At 41.2% G+C, this 23,813-nt stretch overlaps 1 pseudogene; it reads left to right on the top strand.

Annotated features, from left to right (window-relative positions):
• The first annotated feature begins 1,365 nt into the window (after window positions 1-1,365).
• Window positions 1,366-1,939, top strand: LOC147466008 (uncharacterized; annotated as a pseudogene).
• The last annotated feature ends 21,874 nt before the right edge of the window (window positions 1,940-23,813 follow it).

Here is a 23,813-nt window from a genome sequence, read left to right as displayed (position 1 = left end):
TGAATACAAGTTTTGGATCATTGATGGCCAACACTCAATTTATGTAGTCAAAATGTCAAGATTTCAAGAAATGAAAGGATTGTGGCTCCCAAGATCTAATACAAGTTTAAAAGAAAACAAAGACCCGGATTGTTGTAGATCCATCCCCACAAGTTGCAACAACCATATCAGTCATAGAAAATGAGGAGGCCAAGGTGCTATATGTTAAGCAACCTTATAGTGACATTCTCAAGCATCTTCGCAGTCAATGGATATTTCAAAAACGCCCATCACATCCAAACATTGGAGAAAAGGAAGGTGCATAATCTTGCACACCTTGGGATGTAAGTTTTCTTTTTCTCTCTCTCTCTCTCATGGTTATATAATGAGAAAACAAATTAAACTCTTATATTTAATTTGTTTTTGGTTTTGCAGGCATTTCTGAAAATGGAAAGGATTCCTACAAGTGCATCATTCATCACCACCAAACAAGCTCATATGGTCACTTACTCTGATCCTGTTTATGATCGATGGCTGAAGATCATAGAGAAATGAGAGAGAGAGAGAGAGAGAGAGAGAGAGAGAGAGAGAGAGAGAGAGAGAGAGAGAGAGAGAATAAGAAGCCAGGGGCCACAGTCTTTAGATATTTGTGTGGTCTAGACGAAGATGAAGTAGAAAAGATTCAAACAGAAATAGATACTGGAATGATTGTTTTGTCTAAGGGTGCAAAGGATACACCAAGTGTAATGGACATGACTGATCGTATATTAAGCAGCTGAAACAAGATTGAATTATTCAAGATGAGTTGCTTGAGAAATTCAATGTGCTCAATGAGGAGAAACCATGTGAAAATTGGGAGGAGTTTTCTACCACATACAACATTAATGATGTTGTTTACTCCCATTTCTTGACACTTTGTGATACTTGGCTGACATCAAAACTAAAACGTGGTACAAAGAAGATTGATTTTTAAGAAGAGTCAAGAAAGTACATCCAATGGACGATCAACATTGTGAAAGACAAAGCAAGTTCAAATATAGATCTTCCATGGTCTATATATGTTGTCAGTCTTCAAATGGAGGGAAGATCTTACTTAGAGCACCATCTAAACAATCCTACTTCTATAGGATTGGGTATCTTGGACAACACACGTGATTTGGAGAGAAATCTACAATGGTCAACTGAAAGATTCAAAGATCTCATAGATGGCATTATGGTTATTGTAAGTGGGTCAGGTGGTCAACTAAAAGATTCAAATATCTCATAGATGGCATTATGGCTATTGTAGGTGGGTCAGGTGGGTCAATAGAACCACAATGTGTGATCTTTCTTTTCAAATAATAAGGACTGTGTGTGTTACAGTCTGCTTTGCAAAGTATGACAGGCATGGTCAAAATACAATTTTTTGGGGCATTACACAATGTGAAGCATTTTGAATTTACTGGTGCTATACAATTCTTCACCACACTTGTGTTCTCAATTGAGCAAGGGAGATGCCTTTGAGGGACTTATTAGTTCCTGAAATCCAGGGACACAATCCATAATACGAGATGCAGGACACCTTGATCTAGATTTTGGAAGTGCGACTCAATTGTCAGATGTCAAGTTTCTACAACTCAAGAAGGAGTTGACAATCAAGCAATGCATTCAAAAGTATTGCAAACAAAATTTCAAGTGTATTGACATGTTCAGTGATGGCTACATAACGGAGTTGGGACTAAAGCAAAAAAGGGAAGTGATATGCCTTGTGGACAGTACTGACAATCAAAGAAATCTTAAAACAAGACTTTTGAGCTTTGCAAATCAGCATGACGATGTCAAAAAATGGGCAAAACTTCAAAGTGATCAATTAGATCATCCCATTGATGACCATGGAGTATCAAATATGGCAGGAGCATCGACAAATGAGACACCCATATCAGTTACGGACTTTTTGAACCTTGAAGCAAGTATGAGCTAAGCTTCTATACCCACTTGTCATATAATTAAGCTATTTATTTTGAAATAAGTTTCATATTTCTTTTTAAACATGTAATGATAGTTTTATCATGTATATTTTCAAGTATATTGATCATTGATCTAAGATCTTTGACTTTATTTTGCTCAAAAGTATCATGTAGTGAACCTTTTCTTAATAGTATAAAATTGTAGGAAAGATAAATCATGACTTATTACATCAATAATTTGAAGTAACATATCTACTATAAAAAAAATGAATGTAAATTGGCATACAAAAAAATCATTCTTTACTATGTTGAATTGATACTTCATGACATACAAAACTTAACTAAAACATATAGTCTACAATGTTTGACATTTTTTTAACCAAAATATGTTAAACATTTTTTTATTGCAGACTCAAAAATGATAAGAGATATTAAAAGACAATGTCTTTCACATTATGTGTGGCATGATGATCCTCTTGGTATACAAACTTTTCCCATTCCAAAAGGATAAAGTCTTTGAGATAAGTGGTGTTATCTTTGAAGTACGAGCTTCAAATATACAAGGAGCTGGTTATGGGCTTTTTGTGCATACACATCTTCAAAAGGGTATGACTATTTTCCATTATGATGGTGATAAGTATTTCCATGATACTTGAAAAAAGTTATGCGAGATATCTCCAAGGGCATCTAGGTACTCACTTCTGGAGGATCCATAAGTCAATTGTGTGGACGATGAGATATATATTGTTGGTGACATAGAAGATGGAAATTTGGCAGGATATATAAATAGTACTCATGGTCTGAGTATGAGCCCAAATGTATGTTATACTTTTGATCCCAATTTTCCACCTTGGCATAAAGCCACCACAACACAAATTAGCTTGGATAAATGTGGCTATGTTTGTGAAACCCTACGCCACATAGAAAGTGGTGAAGAGCTTCTTGCAAATTATGACTTTACATGACATCACTCAAATCTCATGATAAAGTCCCTTATGTGAAATTTATTGATAATCTATTTGAAACCGACTCATTACTGAGTATGTATCATGATAAATGCCGTGAGTTGTGATGGCATTATCATGTTATGCAATGAATGCTTGATTTCATATAGAAATATGTTCCTAGAGTGATATCTATTGAATTTCACAAGATGTTTTGAGCTAACATAGTAATGATCTATTTCAAAGTTCATATATCATGTTAAACATAATCCATACAAGCATTTGTATCTCATTGTAAATATTTTATCAGAGCATAAACTTATGCATTAGCAATTTATGCAATAGTTCATTTTGAATGCATTTTTTATTTTGTACCGTTAAGAATTTTCCCAATGGTGGGTTTTTTATGTACCAAACCCCTTTAAAACTTGTTTAGAATAGCTGAATGTTAAGTAAAGGATGCATTTTTCCATCCATACCTTGCTTAAAGTGTCTTGATGGTGGATTGGAAATTTCCTTGCTCCTCTAAATAACTTTTTTAGATTGGACAAATGGTGGATCTATGATGCACCCATCTTTACACAATATTCTTTGAATGGAAAAGTAATAGTTTGTTGAATGCACCAACCACCCTTCCACAACTTGTTTGGGATGTTTGGTTTAAGATGCTACCACCTTTGAAGAGCTATTTAGAATGGCCAAATGGTAGTTCTAAGTTTCACTCATTTGTCTTTTGGTTACTTAGAAGAGCCAAGTTATGGGTATAAATTTCACCTCCCATTATAATAGCTATTTAATATGGTCAAGTAGTGAACCTCATATGCACATTTCCTTAAAAAACGTGTTTCAAATCGTGAATTCATGGTATAAGAAGCATCTTGCCTTCCAAAACTTGTTAAGAATGGCCAATTGGTGGATCTAGGATGCACAAAAGCTTTTAAAATAGATTGTTTGGAATGGATTTCTCCACTAGTATGGATACATTTTCTTGGCCTATCTTTATACCACAACGAGTGGAATCTTCATTGGTTCTACACACACAACCAACACAAACAATTTAATTGTCAAGTACCATGTGCACTTTTTCCTCAGATTCAAAGTCCATCCTAAAAATGGAAGAAGGTCAAAAAAGTTGAAACTTAAAACCACAATAAACATATTACATTGGACTATAAGTTAGACAAGTGATGGAGATTGACACCGAATAATCCATGATACTTTAGGTTGAACAAGTGGTGGAGATTGAAACTAAATAATCCATGATACTTGTGGTTGGGCACATAATGAAGCTTGAGATCAATGAATCATTGGCACTAGGGATGAAATATTGAAGATAGATAGAAGCTTGTGGCCGTACAGGGTGTCTACTCTATTTTTATGCTTCAATGGAGCTTATCTTGGACAATTGGTGGACCTAGTGGATCTCTACACTTGAATGGGACATAGCTTGGACAAGTGGAGAACCTTATGGATTTCTATACTTCAATAGAGCATAGATTTGGTAAGTGATGGATCTTATGGTCCCCTATGCTTGAATGGAGCATAGCTTAGACAATTGGTGGACCTTATGGCTCTCTATGCTTCAATAGACCATAGATTGAACAAGTGGTGGAACCTTGCGAATCTCTATGGTCAACTGTAGCTTAGCTTGGACAAGTGGCAGACCTTGTGGATCTCTATGGTCAACTGTAGCTTAGCTTGGACAAGTGGTGGACCTTGTGGTTGTCTATGCTTCAATAGAGCATAGTTTGGACAAGTAGTAAACCTTATGGTCCTCTATGCTTGAATGGAGCATAGCTTGGACACATGGTGGAACTAATGGCTCTATATGTTTCAATAGAGCTTAGATCAGTGGACATTGTGTCTCTATATGATTGAATAGAGTATAGCTTGGATGAGTGGTGGAACTCATGAATCTCTATGCTTGAGTAAGTCATAGATTGGACAAGTGGTGGTGACTATATGGCTCTCTATGCTTGAATGGATCATAGCTTGGAAAAGTGGTAGACCTTATGCTTGAATGATCCTCTATGATTGAATGGAGTATAGATTGGACAAGTGGTAGAAGTTATGGTTCTCTATGCTTCAATAGAGCCTAGATTTAGTGGTGGACCTTGTGGCTCTCTATGCTAGAATGGAACTTTTCTTGGACATGTGGTGGACCTTGTCTCTATCTATGGTGGAATGGAGCATAGCTTGAACAAGTGTTGGATTTGATGGCTCTACATGCTTCAATAGAGCATAAATTGGACAAGTGGTGGACCTTATGGTCCTCTATGCTTTAATGGAGCGTAACTTAGACAAGTGGTGGACCTTATGGATCTTTGTCTTTCAATAGAGTAGAGATTGGACATGTGGTGGACCTTGTATCTTTCTATGCTTGAATGGGTTAGTTCCTTGGATAAGTGGTGCGTCTTATGGCTCTATACCTTCATTTAAGCATAGACTAGACAAGTGATGGACCTTGTGTTTTTCTATGCTTGAATTGATCTTAGCTTGGACAAGTGGTGGGTCTTGTGGCTCTCTATGCTTGAATGGAGCATAGATTGGACAAGTGGTGGACCTCATGGCTCTCTATGCTTGAATAGAGCATAGAATGGGACTTTATGGTCCTCTATGCTTGAATAAAACATTGCTTGGACAAGTAGTGAACCTTATGTCTCTCTATGTTTCAATAGGGCATATATTATACAAGTGGTGGATCTTATGGTCCTCTATAACTCAATAGAGCCTAGCTTAGACAAGTGGAATGGAAAGGTAGTGAATCTAGGATGCATTTTTTCTCTTACATCACCATGTTTAGAATGGTCTTGTGGTGGATCTTGGATGCACCCAACCTTCCTTGATTTGTTTCAAAAGGGCAAGTACTAAATACAAGATGCACTTTTCCTTGTCACACCTTGCTCAAAGTGGCTTGGTGGTGGATTAATATTTCCCTTATTCTTCAACAAGAACTTGAACTCCAAATCTCCAAGTGATGCATCTAAGAAAAAATATGTGTTCTATAACCTTTTAGAACGGTCAAGTGGTAGATCCAAAATGCAACAAAGATTCTATAAGCTATTTAAAATGGTCACTTATTGTGGATCAAGGATGTGACAACTGGTAAAAAATGTTCGTGGTGGATTTAACTCACCGATTTTCTTCCAGGCAACCTTCTAATGATTGTTGTCTACCATGACTCTAGAGCACTTCAAGTGAAGAAAATCACATTGACGAGTGCGGTTTGTGCTTCTTCTAGAGACTACATTTGAAAGCTTTGAGGCAATGATTTTTGACGCATTTATCCAAGTCCACCTTTATTCTGACACTTAAAAGGAATGTTGCTTGATATTTCCTCTCCCTACACAGGCTATTGTTGGTGTCACCACAGGATCAACAGATTTAATATTTGGCTCTGACTGCTCTTGACTTGCATCTAAAACAGAGCTATGTATCCTCCCACTGTCTCTTGCCACCCTTTTTGGCAAGCTCTTCTCTCAAACGCTTTGCAATTGCAAGTGCCTGAGGATGTTCACATTTCTTACAATTCTATTTAATGCTACCCAAAAAATGGTCCGTAATTCGTGGTGCACCGCTTGATTTTGTAGTGAAGCAAAACTTACATTGCCACTCCATATATCGACCGCATATGTTGTGAGCATAATCCCACTCTTTGCCAGGGGCTTTTTTATTCTTGCCTTCTTTGTACCACTTGTGCCAACATTTTTCTCCATTGCATTCAATTTAATATTGAAGGCATAAGAACTAGTTGTTCAGTTTTAAAAACATTTTTCTTCTTTTCCAAAATATTCACTAAGAAAGTAGTCAAATTTGCACAATATGAGATTTGCAATGCACTGCAGTCAATCCACATTTCGATCACATATGTTGTGAGCAAACATACACATTGCAATGCACTCTCTACACGACATTATGAATACAACAATGCTATGAATTTGTCAATGCAATTATAAATATGATGACTGTTTTTATATCCTCTTCGATTTGCAAACAATAAGACACGTCTATTTTAAATATAATCAACTTCTACAGTGAAACAATGATAATTATTTGCAAAACAACAATGAAAGCAATAATATCTATGATTGGTCATGTCATGCACTAACCATCTTTCATAATACATAATGCACTCCCTATATAAACCAATGCATTAAAAAATGCAATGAAATCTTCAATACAATCATAGAATTTTTGACTACTTGTACCCAATCAAGGATTGTAGTCCCCCTTATGCATCCAATTCAATATATAAAAGCTATTTTCACCCAATTAAGAATTATAGCTCTTATATTGTGCAGTGACAATGTATATCAACTCAAATCTATGATGGTGAAAAATGCAAGACTTCAAGGATCTTTCTTTACCCCATACACTAGTACAGGGCATCCAACCCTTGACTATCGACTCGTCATTTACATATGCTCATCTTCTAAAACCAACTTCAGCCCTTTTATGGACCAATGGCTTCGTCGCCAATGAGCATGACTCTCCAAATTCTCAATTGTGTTGGTTTTGTACCTTTATGTTCAGTGAAGGATTTAAGTGTTTTTAGTAGTAGTTACCAAATTAAGAATCATGTTCGACCCAAAAAAAAGGACCTGTGACTCTGGAACCTTAGGTCAATTCACGAGGAGATGACAGTACCCGATGCTCGCATACAATCCCTAGGGTTTTGCCTAGTCAATGTGCCATGGTTAGAAGGGGATTTACTTTGTATAGTTACTTCCATCGGAATTTTTTACTTTCTCGACAGGCCCGTCAAGCAACATCCTTTACCTGACGGGCCCGTCGGGGAAATAAAAATCTCGACGGGCTAATCGCCTCTATTACTTTTTGCGGGTCATCATCAAGATCACGTTAACAATTAACGTGATCACGTCTTTTTCTTGTTTAATTACTGGTGTTATTAACGTACTCACACGATCGTGATCACATCAGTGAAATCCCTATCCCCAATTCTTGTCCAATAGTTGTATTACACCTATTAGATAGCTAATGAATAGCTAATATATACCTATCATATAGTTCTTTTGTTGAAAAACTAGCACAATCATTGACTTAAAACTTAACGAAAAAGGTTAGCAATATTTAGAATATACCTAGTGGGGTACATGTTTCTGTATAGGTTTCTGCAACGGGCATTGCCTTTGCACCAAACATCATCTTCACAGTATGAGGGATCTCTTGGCCACATTCCTTTGCCAAGCAAACATCATTACACATACACAATGGAAAAGCAAAAGATTTGGTAAGGATTTTTGCATGGTAGCATTCAAACACACACAATCATTTCATCTTGTAAACCCAAGCCACAAGCTGTACAGGGCTGCACAATGGTAATTTCTTCCCAAGATATGCTGGTCATAGGAGGTGTTGTTGAGAATGTGGGTCCATTACCTTGTTGCAAGTGAGAAAGAGCATTGATAACAAAAGCCTCATGCTCTTAAATTTAAGGCACCCCAAGAGCATATTTATCTTTTGATGCTTCTCTTGGATGTAAAAATAGGCATAAAACTAGTCAATAATGTTCAAAAGCATTTGAGATCAAGTATGACAAGCTCATAAGAGTAGCGATGATAACCTATAAAGCTAAAAGAGCATTCTTCTTTACTACGATAGACTCACTAACACCAAGAACACTAAGAACTTGTGCATTTGCAGTTATGACAGCTTGCAACTCCATCTACCTCTCCATAGACACATTGTCACTAGCCTCAATGGTATGCAATTCTGAATAAACCTTCGTATTCACTTGTGCTTGTGCTTGTTGGATGTCCTTGAAAATACTTTCTATTTCACTCTCGACATCCATGATTCTAGCTTGTACATCAAAAAGCATGGCTGCTTGGAAATGGGGGATATTTTCAGGCGAGCAATTTTTGGTGAGCGCTTTTTAGGAATAAGGTGAGCAGATTCCTAAAAAGATTCTCTCTTCCTCCTTGTCGACTCTTTGGCCTGTTTCATATCTCTATCTCTAAGAAAGAGAGAGAGAGAGAGAGAGAGAGAGAGAGAGAGGTATTAGGGACGTTGAGACATAGACAAAGATATGCGAGCTAAGGGTACTTAAAACAATAACATCCATTAATAATAGAAAGTTACATTTTATTGCACTTGCATTACATAGGCAAGAAGCGTTCATCTTTTGGAAGGCCCGGTTTTAGGAGTAGATGTGCTGCCTTCAAGTGGCAAAAGAAGATTCACCGTGCTCCCTAGCTGCTGCGTCATTTCCTCCTCATCCTCCTCTGTGATGAGCCCAATCTTCTTCCAGCAAGAGAAAGCGAATTGTCCCTTCTCGACCAAGCTGAGTAAGCTCCACATATTGAGTTTCGTGCGGCAATGATAGAGGCGATACACATTGATTGTTGCCTTTAGAGCCTCCCTAAACAAGTCGGGTCCATACAACGCCTCTCCGTTGGGAATGGCTTCCATGGCATCCCACACAGACTTGATTTTATTCTCAAGATCATCGATCATCGTGAAAAGTAATAGAGGTGTGCAACGGAAGCTACTTGACGCTTTCACAAAAATAGATTCAAGCAATGGTAATTTATAGCCATTGTGCAATTATTATATTACTTTATTCACGACTTGACAAATAAACAACCATTTCCCAAATTTGAAAAAAATTGCAAATCAATGTACCAAAATGTGGTCATCATAAGATAAAATTAGAAACTAATATAGTTGTCCATTTTATGAAGCATACAAACAAAAAGTGAGAATCGACAAATGCTATGCATCCATGCTTGGATAGAGGTCTGGCTTCGGCTCAGTGCTGGCTGGTTGCAAATACAAACTTTGTACATCCCGACATGATCATCTTCACTTTTGGTCTCTACTTTGAAGACCTCATTAACACCATCTGCTGCACATATCTCTTCTACGACCTTCTCTCTCAGGGCTAGTGCTAAACTGATCTTGTTAGCAGCATCCTCGAAAATGGAAGTCCGATACCGTACATGCACACCATCTCTCACTGTGGCTCTTGCACTGCCTTCAGGAGTGGAAGTATCTTTTGACTTGAAAGGAGAGTTGGTCATGTTTTGTGCAGGAGCAACCGGCGTTACATTAGATATTTCTTCTTTGCTGAGCTCCACTTGATACCCCCCTTCATGCAATATTTGCACCTCATCCTCCGATAGGTTGGTGCCCACATGCACGGGCCAAGTGTGTGGTGGATGTTGAGGCTGCGGCTCAATGTTCTGGTCTACTATATGGCAATGCAAGACATGATCCGGACAAAACCAAAACCATTGACGCACCACACCATTTGGATGTTTCGATATCCTTCAAAAGATGGGGCCGGTATACCAAGGCTAGAAACTGCAATACTGCATCCACACCTTAGTCCTCCTCTTGACGTGCCGCTACATGTGACCCTACTACCTTGTGGAGTTCGGCGTATGGCACACATTGCCTGATTGACCTTGCGCTCAACTACATACTACCCACCAAAACCTATACTTCATTTTGGGGTTTGTGATATCCGTTCTTCTGCAAAGTTGATCTTACATGGTCTTCCACACTTCTTGCGATCTTTGGTGACTGAGTTGTACTCAAGCCTATGCAATGCACCATCTTCCACGTTGATAACCTCATTTGGATTGCGTTTTTGCCTTGATGTCTCCTTATCTCATGTCAATGGAGTTGGTTGTTTATACATTGGAGTGCCCTCAGTAGACTCATTCACTGCTCTTATCACTTGGCTAGGACGTTTTTCATGGCGTTCTGCAAGCTTTTGTATTGATGGACCCTTCCCAATGTGTTTTCCATGGCTGTATGTAATGGCCTTTGTGCTCTGTAAGATGGAATTTGCAAGGTCGGTTGTACATGCATCATATAATGAAATGCGTTTACGAAAACCCTCCCCTGCTAGCCAGCTGCCATGCTTGCTCTCCGCAAGGTTTGTGCGTGGAGTGTTTGGTCCATCAGAGCTACTTTCTACGCACGTCATAATGCCACCCCAATGTGCAATATGAATTTTCCACCAACTAAGCCATGAATCCATGTATGGAATGTTACGGTCTATGCAATGACCGTTACGCCACCATGCGTATCAGACGAGCCTCTGTTGTTGCAGCCTCTTTTGTTGGTGCTTGCCTCCACTTCTCACACATTTCTTTGTGTGTGTGTGTGTTGAGAATCTTGCACCACATACTTCATTGTGTGTTGATTCAAGCTTTGCTTCCAATGGAAAAGACAAGAATGCTCTCGACCGCTCATTGGATTGGTCTTGTCACCACCATTGAAAACAATTTGAACTGCATTCCAATTTGCTTGAGCTTCATCCGCCATGAAGCCAAAAGAAATTAGCTCTGTCACACCCACACGATATCATTACATCATTGAGGCACTCCCAAAACAAACATTGTGTTTCCATGTCTTCCTGTTTCATTTCACAAGTTGTAATAGTCAAAAGGTCCTACATGCTGCAAGCAAATTGTTTTACAGAGAGTCAAAGGCAACCCACAAAGATGTTAAGGTACGCCATGTACCTTGGATCATAGACATAATAGGCCATAGTCACCCATTCATTAACACGTCTGGTGCGATCAAACTGGATCCACGCACGTCGAAGATCGCCATCCCGATCTTATCTCATTCGATTCACCAGGTCCATACCGGATGCTGGACCAATTGTGGACATTTTGAAGACATAACATTTCTCCCCCTCTGTACCTTAACCAGGAAACCGGCTTCCATGGAAAAAGTCATATGTGCAGTCTTGCTTCCGGTTTAAGAGTACATCAATGCCGAAAGATTCTTTGTCATGCGGGTGGCGAGGAAGCGGGGGGACGTCTGCGCTAGCGCTATCAGGGGCGAGTGTGCGGGCGCAGGCGCTATCGGGGGCGGGGGCCTATGTGAGGGGCCCGGTAAGGGGGGAGCAGGGTGGGGTTTTTTGGCGGCCTTTACACAGGGGCGGCGCTCCTGTGTGTGCGGACTGCCAGCACGTTGGCCATGGGCGTCCAAGCGCCCTTGGCCAGCGCGTTGTCCATGGGCGGCCACACGTACCCACACGGAGGCGTGTGTCTGCCCCTAGCCAACGCATGGCAAGCGGCAGTCCACACACACACACACACACACACACCAGTGCATGTGTGTGTGTGTATGGACACACACATGTGGAAATCCACGTGGCCACAGAGCGGCCACGCAGGCCGTCTCGTGGCCACGTGGACTTGCCACATGTACCGTCGTCAATCAACAGTACATGTGGCATGCCAGGTGGCCTAGCGTACTGCCACGCAAGCAGCACGCAGGCCACGTGGCGTGCCATGTGTACTATCGTTGGTCGATAGTACACGTGGCATGCCATGTGACGCCACGTGGCCACGAGGCGGCCTGCATGGCCGCTCCGTGGCCACGTGGACTACGTGTGTGTGTGTGTGTCCATGCACACACACATGCGCTAGCGTGCACGTGTGTGAACACACACACGTGAGCGTTGGCAAGTCCACGCGTGTGTGTGTGAACACACACACGCGCGCATTGGCATGTGTGTGTGCAGCGCATATGTGTGTACACACACACGTTGGCGTGCGCGTGTGTGTACACACACACGTTGGCGTACGCGTGTGTGTACACACACACACACACATGCCAGTGCATGTGTGCATGTTGTGTGTGGCACAAACACACGCACACACACACGCACACATCCACAGATACGCACACGCACATGCCAACACGTACGTGCACGCGAACACACACACACACACCCACGGATACGTACACGCATAGGACAACACACACACACACACACACGTGCAAGCACACACACACACACACACACCTTCACCCATTGCTCACACACACATACATTTCAAATTAATTAAAGTAAAAAATGAAATTAATTAATAAAATTTAAAAGCTCTATAAAGAGCATTTACACACTCTTTTCACTTTCCTCATGTCTATTTTCTTCTATTGCACAGATCTCTCTCTCTCAAGTCTCTCTGTCAAGTCTTCTTTTGCTCACTTGTCTTTCTCAAACTCTTAGCTACAATTTCTCATAAGTCGTACTTATATCTATCTTCTTTAATTCTTTAGCACAAGTATGAGAACAAGAAATCAATCCAAAAATATTGGTGCCTTGGATGAGGTTGATGTTACTACGTCGCAAGAAGGCCCTCTGCGATGCACTCTAGAGATCGAACAATCTCAAGCCTTGAGTTCTTTAAATCGGATTGTGTCCATCGTAACCGGAGTGGATGAAACAACACAATCAAATGGAGGATTGAGTCATCGTGTGGAAACAGCTACCGCAATTGAAGATGTAAGAGATGAAGCATTTGGAAATGTGGTCGACAAGCACATTTCTTTGGGCTGGGTGGATTCTCATAGAGCTCCATACGATGGCAAACTTCCACGCTTGCCTCTATATCGACTTCTTTCAAACCCCACCATCCGTACGCATAATAACCATGTGGTGGATTTGCAACTCTCCATTGCAAACAAAAGCTACCAACCAACCATGGAAAGATATATTGTTAGTGAACGGATTCCTGGGGAGGATCACAAGCAATTTTCTCGTCGTGGTCACCCTTTGAGAGATCTTGCAATGTCATATGATTTGGATGAGGAGCTTCATCAAATCCCCGAGCTTAGTCACATGGTGGAGAGGTACTTTGTGGTTTGGGATGGTAATCACAGATTGGAGGCATGGATGCGGTGGATGAACGAGAATGACATCCCAATTGAGAAGGCACCAAAGGTGGAGTGCGTTCTTGTTGATTTTCAACCCCATAAGACAGCGGAGTTTCTATTGGTTTTGGGAATGATCAATAGGTAAGCCCAACTGTTTTTTTACGAATGTAAATGCATCTTATTTTTTTGACAATGTAAATTACAATCGAGTGTTAAATAGGGCCACGAGGGTTTCAGTGCCTCACACAACTGCTCATGATATTTTCATGATGAGAAAGCTAGGGTTGGCAGACCCTACTTCACTTTTGCAAAAATTTCTCGAAAGAGCGCGTTTGGCAGCAGAAAGGGCTTTGAATTTTAGGGGTCCAAACAAGTCAAAGTGGTTAAAATTGCCAATGGTTGTCCTTGCGCAACTCATTTGGAAGGTATGCTTTAAACCAATGCTAAATGAGAATATGTCTTGATTGCAAAATCTTATTATGTGTATTTTGATTGAGTCCTTGGCAAATGATAGGAAGAGTTCGATGCTATGTACAGTAGTAAAACGGAAGGGCTGCCATCAAAAGGGAGTTTTGACTACGAGTTGGCACCTGATGCATACCAGGAAAGCATCAATCTAGTGCTATCTCCAACGGAGCAATATTTCACATGCAAAGGGCTTGAGATAGCCACCATTGCAAATCCAGAGATCAGCAACGATTTTTCCAAAAATGTATATAATTTACAGGTTGGGGCGAGAAGACCACCAAAATGACACCCTCGAGAGTGGAAGAGGTTGCGCGTGCACGCATTAGCCCGAACGATTAAGTAAATGTCATTTAAATCATTCGATATCTTTCTCTTTTTATTATGTAGCAATGAAAAATAAGTTTCGCTTTTCCTTTGTTAGGAAGTGTTGCTTGATTGATTTGCTTTAAGGTGGTGATGCATCCTTGAAGGAGAATGGCATAGGGTTGACGGAGAAGTCCTGGATCCAGTGGCTTCAATATCACCTATATAGGTGACAATTGGAAAGGTTAGATTTAGTGATTATGTGCACCAGCTAGCAATTTGTTGATAATCTAACTTGTGACTTATTATTTGCCTGCAGGAGTGTGCTTGAGATGGCCAAGAAAATGGAGGCCGAGAATCATAATGTTGCTATCCAACACGAGAAGGCTGAAGGTAGGCATGGTTGCACACTTTCCCACACATTACTGGCATACAGACGCAAGCACTTTGACAAGGCCTTCAAGAAGTGGAGTGCTCAGATCAAGTCCACACAGGATCCCGAAGAGCAACCCCACTTTGCTTGCATGGCACGATGCTTGTTGTACAGGTTTGACATCTCTAATTGACAAATTAAGAATGTAGTAGGATACACTAATCTAGTTCTCGGTGGCTCAAAACATTTTGGTTTGTCTTGTAGATGGTGGAGAGATGCTCTTGTCTTCCCCATTCTCGAGCACCCGAGTGATGCATGGTGCATGTCGGAGAGAGAGGAGATGGGCTTATATCCTGACAAGTGGATAGACGACTTGCGGCCAAAGGTAGCGTGGCTCAAGTGTCCTTGGTGGCTGGACTACCCGGACAAGGAGTACCCACCCGAAGAGGGAGCCCTATACATAGGTATCATACTATATAGTTTTTACCTTTTCCATGCAGCAATACAACATAGGCTCAATAATTGTTCTTTTTTAATTAATAGCCGAGCATACTGTGTCATGGAAGAAAGCCGTTGTGATAGAGGATGCTCTATCTCCAAACACATCAAAGAAACCGGACAAAAAGAAACAGGCCTCAAAGAAAGACCCGCAAGCACAATTGGCTGATCGGCAATGTGGGAAGAGAAATAAGAGGGTTGTTGTTTCCAGTGATAGTGAGAGCAAGCATGAGGTTGAGGAGTATTCTGTAGAAGTCGGCGATAGTGCTCACAGACTTGCTGCTATGAGCCACAGTGTATCAACACTTTCCTTCACTCCAAGACCAATAGGGAGCATCCAGGAGTCCCCTCCAAGTTCACCATCACATGGCAGGGCTGCAGAGGACTTATTAGACATGGCCAGAGTTGTGGGAGATAACCATTCAGGTACGTGAAAATGGTTAATGTTGTGTTGTTCTCTTTAGCATTGCTTGAAAGATATATTTGATCTATGTTGCTACATATAGATATGCATGTAGAGCCACGCCACCTTGCAATGCATGCTAGTGTCAAGTTCTTGGCAAAATCTATTCCAGATGTGTTGTGCAATGACAGGTAAGCCACGCTAATTTACAATCAAAGTTATGTCCACAATTTTAGTGCTAACAAAGATTGCATGCAGTTCTATGCAGTCACTACGTAGATTCTTGCGCTCTCTATCAGGAACAGGGCAGATGAACCCCAGCTTGAGATTGGGTGGCATACGTTTGATGTACATGGACTTTCCCTTACACACTAGGCCACATGCAGCTAGCACGGGTGGGGTTCCTTTATGGAACCAATGGGATAGTGAGCTTGTGGATGTTGCATTCCTTCTGGCAACCGAGTTTCTTTTGGATTGGTTGTGGCGACATGTCGTGCAGAACATCTTCCATTGTCACTTAGAAGGTAGAGGGAGCTCGTTTCCAGTTGTTGAGGATATTGTACATACGGCTGCCAGAGTCTAGTTGCACGACTGTTCAGGACTATGTAGAGGGGGGTATGTTATTTTTTGTTTTGATATCGAATAGTAACTTCGATGTTTGCATTTCAAAATAACAATGTTTTACTGTTATTCGTAGGTTGGTACTTTGTTGCTGGTCATTTTTCACCCCCTAGAACCGGTGGGTGTCTACTTCCGAGGTATGATCGAGTGGATGCAGAGATTGCAGCAAATATACGTGGCTTCTGTGCAAATGACGACATGTTGTGGGAGAAGCTACCATGTTCAGATTCCACATAGTGGTTGCTTGATCATATGGGCAGGCCTTATCGTAGAGGTGTTGAGAGGAGTCAAGTGTTTGCCAGGTGGTAGAAACTTTTTGGAAGTTTTTCTTCATGTTCCTATAAAATTATAGGTATAACAAATCTAAAGATTACTTTTTTTTGTAGATGGCTACTAGGTACCTTCACAGACATGGGAGATGCTATGTTGGATTGTTTTGCAGGAGTGGGGACATTGGCAGCACAATGTTTACTACTACGCAGGCATTGCTTCAGTTGTGAAAAGGATTGGTCAGTTTTCAGTGCTTGTCTAGAGCCATCTCAGTGCCTACCTTCCGATTTAGGCTCGACATTGATGTTTCATAGGAGTGTCAGAGCTCATGTAACTAAGCAACCGAAGCAGGTGACAGAGCAGCTTCATCCGCTAGAGCCACCTTTCCCGACACAACTCAGCAATCAGGGCGGGTAGTAGCAGCTTCGTATCCCACTTTCACGTCCCCAGTTTTGGCATGGCGTGCAACTGGACCGTCTCCCAGTGCATTCATTGCCTCCACATCTGAGGCCCTGCCCGTAGTTCATCCATTGCCTCTTTCACTACCTACAGCCCCCCCCCCCCCACATACAGTTCGTACCCTCTGCCATTTGGAGGAGTTCCCCCACCATTTGGTGCACTGCCCCCGTTGGCACGACCTTTGCTTCCTCCCAGAGCATATGGCCCCCCACCGCCCTTCTTTCATCCACCTCACCCATGATGTAAACCACTCCCTCCCCCCCCCCCCCCCCCCCCCCCCCATTGTATTTGCTTTTGATGCAATGGAACACATAGATTTGGGGTTTGCTATATGAAATAGACCATAATTGTGTGTAAGGAACTTCTGTTTGTCTTATTAATAGTGTATTGAATGCATCCATGGTTTTTTTTGTTTGAATGTAAGTTGGTCGTGAACCGACAATCAAATTTTAGTTGGAAAGAGAGAGAGAGAGAGAGAGAGAGAGAGATGGGTAGATTATCCCTTCTTTTGGGAATCCGCTCGCCCGATTCTTAAAAAGCGCTATTGCTCACCCAAAAATTGCACCCCTGCGAAATCAATATGTTGAGTATTCAACTTGTCCATATTTGTCTTGGATAAAGCACCTACAAAATTTGACTTCCTAACTATTTCACCCTCATTTATGTGTTTGAAACTCTTGCCACTTTATTGGAAATCCTCCTGCTTATGTGCTCCCACACGATAAACTGAGTTCTCAACCACCACTATGCCCAAGCAACATGGCGTTTTGACTTGTCAAGTGCTAACTCTACCCATTGACAGTTTTTAATCGTGTAGGTTGTTGAGCCATGCAGCACATTCACCATTACAGGTAGATCTTGGTAGACCATTTGGAACAACATCGTAGATTTTTGGTAAAACTGTGGTCGAATGGTTCAAAGCTTTACCTTTTGCCCTTTTTTTGCAATGATGTGAACACTGACTACCAGCCTTTTTTTGTAACATCCATTAGTTGTCAACCCCAACCAATGCGAGGTTGTATAGTTCATGAAACTCTTGTCTTGTCATATACACTTACTCATGCTTGATTTTTGTGTATGGAGGTGGGGTCCACTTGAAATAACCATCAAGAGTGAAATGGTTAACCTCTTGAAGAACTTTTAAATAAAAAGGTTCAAACAATTTGCTTCGCTAATAGCACTTTTGATAGACATTAGACATCAAATAGCTACCAAGAGTAGCTATTTATAACAACTTACTTCTAGGACATATATATGATAGCTATGTGATAGCTACTTGAAATCTATTAGCAAGTAATAGCTTTTCAATAGCTACCATATAGCTATGTCCAACATCAAATGTGTGTGTGTGTGTGTGTGTGTGTGTGTGTGTGTGTGTGTGTGTGTGTGTGTTTAAGTATGAAAATCCCCTCAGAATTGAACTATACATAGACAATTGTATTAAACAATATATGAAATAACAATATTTTTAAAACAAGATGTCATAAACCTCAATTATCATTTCATACACACCAATACAACATTCTGTATCTAATGGATAATATACGGTCACTTAGATCGAAAATTTGATTTTTGATCATTACAAATTGCTATCTTCGTGTCACCATCTCTGTGTGCCCACCCTTTGGGATGAGCTTATTTGTTAAATGCTCTGTGCAGGATGCTAGCCTGAAGCTGGAACAAATGTTGATCGTCAGACACAAGATCTCAATCCTTAAAGACTCTCTGAGAGCAAGAAGGCCTGAAGACCTGCAGCGATTGCTCGCCGAGAATGGCTCTATACAGGCTATCTTTAATTGGCTACAGGAGATAAAGGATGACATGCTTGAGCTAGCCAGTAAATATGAGGAAGCCATTAACTTTGCCAACAGGCTTCAGGAAGAGATAGTATGGCTGTGAAGGAAAAGGACTACATGGTTATTGCAAACCCTAAAGCCCCCGAAATTAGTAGGCCACTCTTTGTAAAGTCTGAAGTGTTTTCTAACTCAAAACCCGGTGTTAAGTTGTAATTTTGTTTCTTTCTTATAAATTCAAAACGCGCATTTGGTAAAAAAAACCCTAAACCCGCAACAAACAGGGTTTACCTTCCCCTTATTTGCTTAGTATTGACCTCTGTACTAGCAGACATCACTTAACTTTTCTTTTGGTCAGTACCAAGCGAACAGGGGCATCGAACTAAGTGGCCTTCTCTTATTCGCTTGGTACTGACCAAGGACGATGGTCAGTACCAAGCGAACAGGTGCAACAAACAGGGTTTACCTTCCCTTATTCGCCTGGTATTGACTACACAAAATACAAGTGCATAGAAGGGTAGTAAGTAGCATACCTCTTCACTGTGTGTAGAGTTCCGCGTCACTGAAGCACTGGAGAACAAGAGTAAGAGAAGGAGGATGCGCGAGAGTAAGAGGTGATGGAGTTGGGATGGTTTGCTTACCACGTAGCATCGATGGGGGTAGAGTTAATTAGAATGATGCGCAGTAGAGGACGCGAAAAGAGGCAGAATAGTTGAGATGTTTGGCGGGGGTACTGCCTCTAAACTTAGAATGCTTACCTCGGGGAGGGTGACAACTTCACTTATACGCGAGATTGTGGTTGGTAAATCGTACTGCATGGGAATCTGAGATCATTTATTACTGGTTGTCCTTGTGAGCGCAACCCACGTGCATTTTTGAGTGACCGTTTAGGGTCAGACAGACACCAATCTCCCTTGCAGTCGCCATCGCCATCTCCAAGTGGAACAAACAGATCGCTGTTGCCTTTGCCTTTTCTGCGCTCTTCCCCTTGGCCAGCTCTCGTGATCCTGCGTTTAGAGTCAGACGCCGATCGCCCTTGCATTCGCCATCTCCATCTCCAAGTAGAAAAAACAGATCGCCATTGCCTTTGCATTTTCTGCGCTCTTCCCCTTGGCCACTTCTCGTGATCCTGCGTTGAGAGTCAGACGCCGATTGCCCTTGCAGTCGCCATCTCCATGTCCAAGTAGAACAAACAGATTGTCGTTGCCTTTGCATTTTCTGCGCTCTTCCGCTTGGCCACCTCTCGTGATCCTGCGTTGAGCGACCTCCACTAGGTCGAGTCCTTTGCTGCCACGTCGCCAGCACAGATGTACATTACATGATCTCAATTTTGGTGATGAATTTGTTGCATCTGGCATTTTATGTCGTGCGTTGTATAAGCTCACTTTGTTTGACAAGTGTGGGAAATTTTTGCAAATGCTATTGTGGATTCAAACTTTGTTACAGATGCAAAACTTTGGCATGCACGTTTTGGGCATTTGAATTTTGCCAGTTTGCTACGTTTGAAAATTTAATATGGTTGCTTCTTTTCCGCCTCTTGAATCACATTTCAAACATGTTTGTGAAGGTTGTATTTTGGGTAAGATGCAACGTTCAAAGTTTCCAAAGGATGGTTCAGTTGGGGACACATGCAGGTTGCATCTTGTGCATAGTGATGTTTGTGGGTCCATAAAAACTCTGTCCTTGGGCAAGTACCTTTACTTCATGACTTTCATGGATGATTACTCCAAGCATGCATGGGTGTATCCACTTAAAGCGAAGTCCCAAGTATTTATGTGCTTCAAACAATTTCTGGCTATGGCTGAAAATGTCTTGAAATGTACTTAACAGGTGTCCTACCAAAGCTTTGCAGTCTATGACTCCATATGAAACATGGCATGATAGAAAGCCTTCTATTGAGCACATGCGTATTTTTGGATGTTTGGCATATGCTTTGGTGCCACAAATGCAACGTAGAAAATTGGATGATAAGGTTGTCAAATGTATCTTTGTTGGTTATAGTGCTGAAAGCAAAGGTTACATGTTGTATCATCCATAAATAAATCATATCTTGGTCTCATAGGATGTTGTGTTTGTGGAAGATTTTGTTCAGCCCTTGTTATCATGTACTAGAGACAGTAATGTAAGCTCACATGACATTTATGACACTTTGTTGCCTATTTTTAGTGGTGGACGTTCGAATGTAAATTCCAATGAGGTAAATGTACATCCTATGGGGGTTTTTGAAAATGTTACAGATCAGCCTATTACTGATGCAAATGTGCATGATGTACTTGATGAGAAAAGGGCTGAAAATGAACAGGCTAGAGGTATGCCAAAATGGTCGGTGCATACTTTGTGTGGCAGTAAATTGGATGCACCTTTGTAGAGTGGTACTCATTCACGTTCTCGCCATGCATCTTATGCATCAGATTGTTATGCTTTGGTTGTGTCTAGTTTATGTGATGTTGCAGAACCTCTGTCTTTTGATGAAGCACAGAATTCAAAAAATTGGATGGCTGCAATGCAATCAGAATATGATGCACTTATAGAAAATGACACATGGACTTTATGTGATTTGCCCCCTGGCAAAAAGGCCATTGGTACGAAGTGGGTTTACAAGTTGAAACGCAAGTCGGATGGTGAGATTGATTGTTATAAGGCTCAACTTGTTGAAAAGGGTTATGCATAGCAAAAAGGTATAGATAATGAAGAGACTTTTGCTCCCACTTGTTGTATGACTACTATGCACTTTCTATGTGCATTGGAAGCTCATTTTGGTTGGGATGTACATCAGTCAGACATTGTTAAGTACTGCTTTCTTGAATGGTGACATATTTGAGAATGTTTATGTAACACAGTCTCACGATTTTGTCAAGAAAGGACAAGAGGATAAAGTGTGCAAATGTAAGAAAACTTTGGGTTGAAGCAATCTCCTCGCGCTTGGTATGAGAAGGTTGACACTCATTTGGTCAAACGAGGCTTTCGTAACAGTCCAATAGAAAGAACATTGTATGTAAAGTGTGAGGGTGACGTATTCTCATTATCGTTCTCTATGTGGATGATTTGTTGATCACTGGACCAAATGAGAAACATATTGCTGAATTTAAGACTGATTTGAATGCTACTTTCAAGATGAAAGACTTGGGGTTGTTGCATCATTACTTGGGCATATAGTTTAAGCAGTGTGGTGGTGGTATTGCCTTGTGTCAGACAAGTAACATAGAGACATTGCTATGTACGTTTGGACTTGAGGATTGCAACCTATTGCCACTCCCATGGAAACAGGTTTGAAATTGAGTCTTCATGATGGTGGTGATCCTACTGATCTCACTCTTTACTAAATTGTTGTAGGCTGGCTTATTTATGTATGCAACACGAGGCCGGATATTTCGTTTGCAGTCTCACAGGTCAGCAGATTCATGCATAGTCCATGCGTCTAAGAATTGGCAAGTTGTCAAGAGGATTTTTTCCTACTTGAGTGGCACTTTACATATTGGCTTGTTTTATCCCAAAGGGGCATCATTGCTGGCAAGACTTACATGCTTTTCGGACTCATATTGGGCTGGTTGTTTTGACATGCGAGTGTCCACAAGTGGTTTTCGTTTCATGCTCGATAGTTCATGTATCTCATGGTTGAGAAGGAAGCAACCTACTGTGGCCACTTCTAGTCTTCATAGGTACGGTTGAGCGTGTATGGCTCAGACACCTTATGGATAATTTGGGTGTTGGATAGGACATTGCCAACACTATCTACACTAACAGGCAGAGCACATTGGTAGTTGCAAGGAACCCACTGTTCCATGCTCTCTCAAAGCACATTGAGGTGCATCACCACTATGTCAGGGAGAGGCTCTCAGCAGGAGAGATCCGCTTTGTCTTATGTGCCAACACAGGATAACCTTGCAGATCTTTTCACAAAGGCATTGTCTCGTGAGAAATTCGAAGCTTTCTACAAAGCTTTGGGCTTACTCCCCTTTGTGAATTGATCATGTCCTCGGGGCATGGCACTTCCTTATACTCTATGTGTCAGCTCTTGTTCACCACATCACTCCCAGGGGGGATTGGTTACCATATACGTGTGGTAGTGATGTGTGTGAACACACTTAGGACCGTCGGGGGTATTCTTTCCCTCACTAGGAGGTTTTTTCTCCCGTGCATTGTATATTCACCCATCACTCTAGGGCTAACTTATCTTTCCATTGCACACTAAGTAATATACTCTATGTTGTGTACCTTGAGCTTCCTTCATATTCTCCAAGCTGTGTGTGTTTCCCTACAATCCTAATTTCAACACAAATACCGGCTTGCCAGCTTACCTTTCCTTGTGAGCTAGGACCTATTCAGGAATGAGGATCTCCTCTGTCTCTTCCACTTTGGGTTCCTCATCTAGCTCCCACTAGCACTTCACCTATGAAAGGTCTCAATATACTCACATGAAATGTGTTGTGAATCTTCCAAGTATCTGGTAACTTCAGTCGAAAGGATACATCATTTATCTTTTCTTGTATCTAGAAAGGTCCATAGAATCGCATACTTAGCTTTGGAAGAAGCTTCTCCTTACCCTCCTATTTCCATAGGCATGCCCTCGCAAACCGTAGTAGCACCCAAGCATCTTCTTTCAATTGCAAGTCACGTCAATGCTTATCTGCTCCATGTCAACATGGCCAATCGTAAAACTTTTGTACAGCCCGCCACATCAACAATTTTTACGCAATTTGGCTTCTTGCGTTTATTTTTAGGGTTTTACACCTCTTGGCCAAGTTCCATAAGTTGGGTTGGGTTAGGTATTTAACCCTAACCTCTTTTACGCCACTCAACAATAATTTGAGAGTTGTTAAAACTTCTTCAGCCTCTTTTGCTAGGGTTTAGGCCCCCTTCTGTCTGGCCTCTATCCTTTATGCCATGCCACATCATCCCTTTGTGATAACATCCCTCTAAATTGACTCAAGTTCTCTACTTTTAGGGCTTTGTTAAAGTGTCTGTAATCTACTTATATGTATATAAGGTTGTTGTTTGTCGTTGCTACATGCATTAACTCAATTTTTACACTTCACCTTTTCAGAAACATTGGTCTTAAAGGGCTACTTAATGTCATAACATGCCATCAAATATGCAAGCTCTCTC

Source organism: Adiantum capillus-veneris, chromosome 1 (assembly GCF_014529385.1).
Source record: "Adiantum capillus-veneris isolate H3 chromosome 1, ASM1452938v2, whole genome shotgun sequence".
In the NCBI taxonomy this organism is placed as follows: domain Eukaryota; kingdom Viridiplantae; phylum Streptophyta; class Polypodiopsida; order Polypodiales; family Pteridaceae; genus Adiantum; species Adiantum capillus-veneris.
Note: the sequence above shows the minus strand (reverse complement) of the source record. Positions and strands in the feature narration are given on the sequence as shown.